The following is a 7106-nucleotide window of genomic DNA, read 5'->3' as shown; positions in this document are numbered from 1 at the left end:
TCATGGATGTCTTGACTTCAGAATGGAAGCTGGGAAATGTGTTGTGTTGGGGGAGAGGTTGTGCTTTGTTTCCACAGGAAACAAAAAGCTATGGATTCCTTCAAAATTAATAAAGATCAGATTTGACTGGGGGAGACTTCCTGAGAATCTTGGTTACAGACATGAAGAAAAAAGTCAAGAAAGACTACAGGACAGGTATTGTATATGCTGATCCCTCAACATGGGAACAGCTCTGAGACTGGATGAGACATGATAAAACTTGTTGGGTACAGAGTCCTCATGACATTATCACATGCCATCCTTTCATGTAACATGGAAAGGGATTTATATTACTGCTTGTTTTTGCAGTCCAAATGTACTTATAAAGTTAACAGATACCTTTTACCTATTCAAATACAAAACAAAAAAAATCATCTTTACCTGACTTGTACACATCTCACATTCTTTTGTTAATGCAGATATATGTTACCTTTAAGTTTGTGTATTTTCAGGAAAAAAAGAACCAACACCAACAAAGACAAATAGCCCAGGTAATCCTGTCTCTTGGAATACCTGTTACAGTTTCCTCGAAATTCTATATCCAGAACAACTTCAAAGCTGCTAGCTGAGATGTTCGGCCTCACAGACTACTCCAGCCAGAACTTCAGATAAGCTCTATACTTTCCCACCACACAGAGACTAAACAAAATAAGTATACAGCTAGATCTCCCAGCACCTGCACATTATCTCCATTTCCCCAGGTCTTCTAAAGACGCCATTGTCACGAGACAACAGAAATCAATCTAGAGAACACAATGCCTACATTCCAAAGAGATGGGGTGGGTGGTTCTTGGTCATTTCCGTGGCTTATGAATGTTTGTCATCCTTTAGGGGGTTGTTTGCAAGTTGTTACTGATCATGGTCAAGAAAAAAACTAAATAAAATAGGTGAGATTAAAGCAATCTCTTTCTGAAAAAAAAAAAGAGGGAGATAAAGAAATGATAGGATTAAAGGGTAGATTATTGAGTCTACTTTTAAACTAAAACACACACACACACACACACACACACACACACACAACTACTAGCCAGGCAGTGATGGCACACACATACCTTTTATCCCAGCATTCAGGAGGCAGAGCCAGGTGGATCTCTGTGAGTTCAAGGCCAGCCTGGTCTACATAGTGAAATCCACAACAGGCACCAAAACTACACAGAGAAACCCTGTCTCACAAAAACAAAAACAAAAACAAAACAAAACGAAACAAAACAAACAAACAAACAAAAACTACTAGTCTTAAATATTTTACATTGGTGTAGATCTTTGCATATTGATACAATTTTAAGGTTTTTTTTAATACTGTATATATGTTTCAACTATTGCTTAAGGTATTATACCTATGTAGCTCATTTAATAATGTATGTTTCCAGTCCTTGAAAGTTATTATTACAACCTGTTTAGGATAATTAAGAAATGTAAGCAAGTAGTCATCTATAAGTATCAAACTTGTAGTTATGTAGGCATGTTTTCAAGGTCAAACAGATATATTTTAGATTTATAGATGGTCTTCAAACACTTCAGAAATATACAGAATGTAGCATTTAAGATGTTTTAATAACAATGATTTTCATAACAGTGAAACACATCTGCTCCTGGCAGCACCAATCTACTTCAAAAAGAATGATGACCATCCAAGAACCTCCAGGTTTTCTGTCATTTATATAGTTTTGGAAGTTGCTTGTTCTGTACTTCCTGTTTACTCAGGTAATATTATATCTTTCTTGGGTCTTTGATGAGGTTGAAGAATAGATAGTTATATTATAGTTTTCCTTGGTACCAAATTCAGAAAAGAAACTCACAAAAGAGGTATAAAGTAGATATAAGAAAATGTTTTAAGGTCTAAAAAGATATTTTCAGGATGGTAATACATGTTATGATAAATTATTTAGCTATAAAACTTTAGACTCAGCAAGACAGGACAGATAATAAAGTAATTTCTCCAAATTTGCTAAATACAAATGGACTGGACACTTTAAACTTAATTCTTACTTGATAATTGTTCTTATTGAATATAATTTTACTCTATTAGAATTAAAACATTTCCTTTTGATTTAGACAAAAAGGAGTAAATGTGGTAGAATATTTGTACACTGTGTGAAGATATATTGTTGTGATTGATGTAATTAAAAAGCTGAATGGTCAATGGCTAGGCAGGAGGTATAGGTGGAACTTCCAGACAGAGAGAAAAGAGCCTTTGCCTGAATTCTTTGACAGAAGCCCCAGTAACTTTAAACCCATGGTCTTTACAAAGTGAATCAATTTCTCACGAATCAAACCTCTTTTCATTTTCTAGCCACCATTACAGACAGCGATAGGATTTATTCCTATCCAACAGCCTACCTTCTGGGGCAACAGTAAGTGCCAGGCAAGGTAAGGTTGTTTAGAGATGATTTTTGTTAGTGTCTATGCCCCCCATCCCCATGTACAGAAAAAGAACACATTTTGTATCATCACCTTTTATCCTCCCCATTCTTGTTGCTTGAATGCAGAATTAAAGCTCAGGCTACAACAGCCATCTTGTGGTCATGGTGTGAAAATATTAAGCAACAATCAGATTAATTACAGACATGCCAGCTCTGCTCTCCCAATCTTACAGAACAGTACAATCAGCTTCAAACTCTAGAGGTATTTTGCCCATGACAGCAAACTTCAGTATGTGTATTAGTAGCTACTTGGTTCCCAAATGATACAACCAGTGGCCTTTCAAAGGGTTAAATTTTTGAGTGATTAATTCACATGATTCAGTAACATAATCCTACTTGCAGATACTGATGCTAGATAGGAACAAAGTTGGTCAGAAATTAGCAAGCAATTTAAGACTCTTTCAAGAAAGATTGGGTTGCTCCTGGAATTTTCTACTTCATAAATAATTTGTCTTAGTATTGATCTTTAGGGAAATTATTGCTCAAAGTAGACAAATATATATTTGATTATCTTAAAATTATTCTAGAATTCACATGGAAATCTCTTAAGCCTCTTTAGTAATAAGGGCAGAGTACCCACCTTGCCATTCCAAGGATCCATGATCACCTAAATGTTGATGAACTCATAGAGAAGAGAATGGATTGTACTGGGAAAATTTATCCTTTGGTTTCCTCTGTATCTCACCATCACACATAAAGATATGTTTGTGTTGCTCACCATAATTGCAGTGAAATTTTGTTTCTACCCTTTTGTAACCACTCACAAAGCATCATCATCTAAGGATCATAGTGGCAGACAGAGAGGCAGTCACTGTCCCCTCACTGCTCTTTACCCTTTTCCCCAGGACTGTTTGGTGGTAGAGGATGGAAGACAAGAAAAGTCTTGGAATAGAAGACAAGCTGTACTTCTCAGGGAGCTGAGAAGGATAATAAGAATCTCTAAAAAATGTGCAATGGATAAAATTGAAGGGTGAAAGTATTAGTAATAATAGCAGCATACAGGCTAGAAGTCTTCTGCACTGAGGAAGAGCATATTTCAAGGGTTTATTAAGATAGAAATGAAGAGAATGGGGGTGTTAGGAAACATTGCTGTGGGATATATATATATATTATATATATATATATATATATATATATAAATAGTTATTTCTATATTGTATTTCCCTTAATATTACATGATCCCAAATTGAACTGATTGGACTCATAACTATGCACAAACATCTAAATTCCTTATACATACATAAACACAGTAATAATTAGTGGAGCAAAACAGCATGAGTATACATATAAGGTAAAGCTCTTATTCACACCTAAATTCAGTAGCTGACTATTAGTGGAAACATCAATAAGTACAAGAATCCTAGAATGTTACAGTCGAAGGATGATATAGGTTAACATGTGCATTGTACCGATAAAGAAGCTGAGGTCAAAATAGGTTAATAGACTTGTCCAAGGTTATTCTCAAGGTTTGCCCTGAGTTCCATGGCATGGTTATATGAATCTGCTGCCTGCAATATCCACAGATCAGTCTGTAGTTGAAGACTAAGGCATATATTTTATGCACCTCAGACCTATGGGAGCTAAATGAAACTATGAATGGCATTTACTTCAAGAAGAATTAAAAAGTAAATTACAGGGAAATGCTGCTGAACCTGGGTAATGACACCTGCCAGCAGCAGAGGGAATGGGCACTCGTCTGCCCTAACATTACGGAATGAAGCTACAATGAAAAAGAAAGCTATTCTACAGGTGCTGCCACCCAGCCTGGTTCTTTGGGGCCTGCAAACACTGAATGCATCATTCCATGAGTACAAAGCAGGTAGAGTAGGCCAGGCATCCTAGATTTCATACTTCTAATGTGTACCTTTCATAAGTCTCTCAGTACTCACAGTATTGAAATAAGCTTGGGTGAAAATTTGACATGTTCTTTCTAGCAAAAGATATTGGCAGATATGAGATTGGATTCTGGGTAATTGCAGCCAGAGGGCATAGAACACCAAGTTTCATGTGCTTTGACCTTCGAGTAAAGGGCAAAGTGAGATAGGAAACTGAAGACTCACAGGCACTAGCCCCACATGAAACTATGGGATACCAGCAAAATAAATAACACAAAGCCTTCTGAGTCAAAATAATGATGTCATAGAGCTTCAAACTTGAAAGGACTGCCAATCCCTCAGCACTAAGGACCTCATTTTCACAGTGATGGATGTATCCATTTGCTAAGCAAAGAACTCTAGTCACCTACAGGGGCACTCTCTCATCAGGCTTTGCAACTCAGCCACTGTGAGATCTTGCATAGGGGTTCAGGCAGAGCTTTACTGCTCACTATTTCTCAACTTAGCCTACATTTATTAATTACTTCTCATGTGTAGAGAACTGTGCTACACTCTTAAAAATGTCAATATTGCTCAGAAGATATTCTTGGTAGGTTAGAAAATTTGGACTTCTATTCTGTATGATATGGTAAACCAGCAACCTAAAAGCCCTCCAAGAATGTAATACCTATAATTCCATTGAGCAACCACTTGAATGATTAATAGAGTTCATAAATATGAAAAAGAAGAGACTGAAAGTACATTGTTTATTCTTTGGACAACACTAGAACTGTCCCGAAGTGTCATTATTTCAAGTTATGACAGAGACTACTGATTCACAACCATATCCATGTCACCTGGAGTTCCCAGGCTCCCTTGCAGTTCTATGAAACATGTAACTGAGGGCAGAGGTGACAGCCCCAAATTACAAACTACTCCTTTTCATACAAGCTCTCTCTCTTCATCCTACCCATGAACCTGGAAGAAAAGGAAAATGGGGGATAGCATTCTATAGAAATTATCCTGACCATTAATTCTTAGAGATAAGTATCAAAGATAGGTCCTTAATCTTTGTCAAATTATACATAAGCAATAAAGTTACATTTTGTTATAAATTTGAGAATGCATTACTTATTAAGAGGAAAGTTAATTCACAATTTTGTTGCCTCAAAAAAAAAAAAAAAAAGGAAATGGCCCCCATGAGCCTTAGTGAGAAACTATATGTAGTGCAATGACTCATATATAATGCTCACAAACTCCAAAAAGAGCTAGAAACTAGAAATGTTCAGCACAAAGAGAAAATAAAGATGTATGGTTTTCTCTAATTTGTCTCTAACTGAAAGGATAATAACAACATCAAAACCTTTCTCAAGAATTTGATACTCTGGGCCTGAAACTCAAAGCAGATATATCCTAATCATGAGGTAGAAAATTATCCAAGTTAAATTAACAAAAGTGAAAATCTGGAGCAATAACCCCCAGCCGCTCTCTGAAGGTTGCCTCAGATGGAGACAACTGCTCCATGGTAGTTCATACCCCTTTCCAGAGGTACTCTACTGACAAGAAAGACAACTGAGGCCTGGCCTCCTGGCCCTGTGCAGAACTGACCTGAAATGCCACTGTATCTTTCTGTGCCCATGGATATCTTTTCTTTTTCTTACTAAGAAATTTTTTATCCATTTTACATACCAATCACAGATCCCCCCCTTCCCTCCTCCTGACCTTTCAGCCTCCCCCCTGCAAACACCAATTATTCCCTCCTACAAGAAGGTAAAGCCTCCCATGAGGAGTCAGTAGAGCTTGTACATTCAGTAGAGGCAGGTCCAAGCCCCTCTCACTGCCTCAAGGCTGTGTGAGATGTCCCACCATAAGTAATGGGCTCCAAAAAGCCAGCTCATGCACCAGGAACAGATTCTGATCCTACTGCCAGAGAACCCCTTAAGGAGATCAAGCTACACAACTGCCTTGCTTATGCAGAGGATCTAGTCCAGTCCCGTGGAGGTTCCACCAGAGTTGGTCTAAATTTCATGAATTCCCACTAGTTTGGTCATCTCTGTAGATTGCCCCATCATGATCTTGATGCCCCCTTGCTCATAGAATCCCTCTTATCTCTCTTCGGCTGGACTCCTAGAGCTTGGCCTAGTGTTTGGCTGTGGATCTCTGCATCTGCTTCCATCAGTTACTTGGAGAAAGGCTCTATGATGACAGTAAGGGTATTCACCAATCTGATTACTGGGGTAAGCCAGTTCAGGTAACCTCTCTCCACTATTACTAGTAGTCTAAGCTGGGATCATCCTTGTGAATTCTGGGGAACTTCCGTAGCACCCGGTTTCTCCCTATCTCCATGATGTCTCCCTGTACTACGGTATCTCTTTCATTGCTCTCCCACTCCATCCCTGTTCCAACTAATCCATTCCTGTTCCAGCTCAACCATCCCGTTCCATTATGTTCTATTTCCCATCCCCTACCCTCCATTGCCCCTCCCATGCCGAGTTTACTCATGGAGATCTCATCTATTTCCCCTTCCCAGGGCAATCCATGCATCCTTTTCTGGGTCCTTCTTGTTAGCTAGCTTCTCTGGAGTCTGTGGAACTTAATGAAGCCTCCCTTGGAGTCTCTGTGCAGTTCACTTGTCTGTTTGGACATTATTTTGACTTTTGCCTTCTACAGGCAGTGATGAGAAGCATTACTAATCCATATCTTGTGGGTCCAAGTACATCTTTGAGTCAGCTCCTTTGGAAACAAACCCCCATAGAAATTGCATAAAATGTGTCTAAGAACCTAGACAAACTACACAAAACTTGTTCCAAGGCATTGAACAAGAGGGAAC

The sequence above is a fragment of the Peromyscus leucopus genome, chromosome 4 (genome assembly GCF_004664715.2).
Source record: "Peromyscus leucopus breed LL Stock chromosome 4, UCI_PerLeu_2.1, whole genome shotgun sequence".
NCBI classification, from domain to species: domain Eukaryota; kingdom Metazoa; phylum Chordata; class Mammalia; order Rodentia; family Cricetidae; genus Peromyscus; species Peromyscus leucopus.
Note: the sequence above shows the minus strand (reverse complement) of the source record.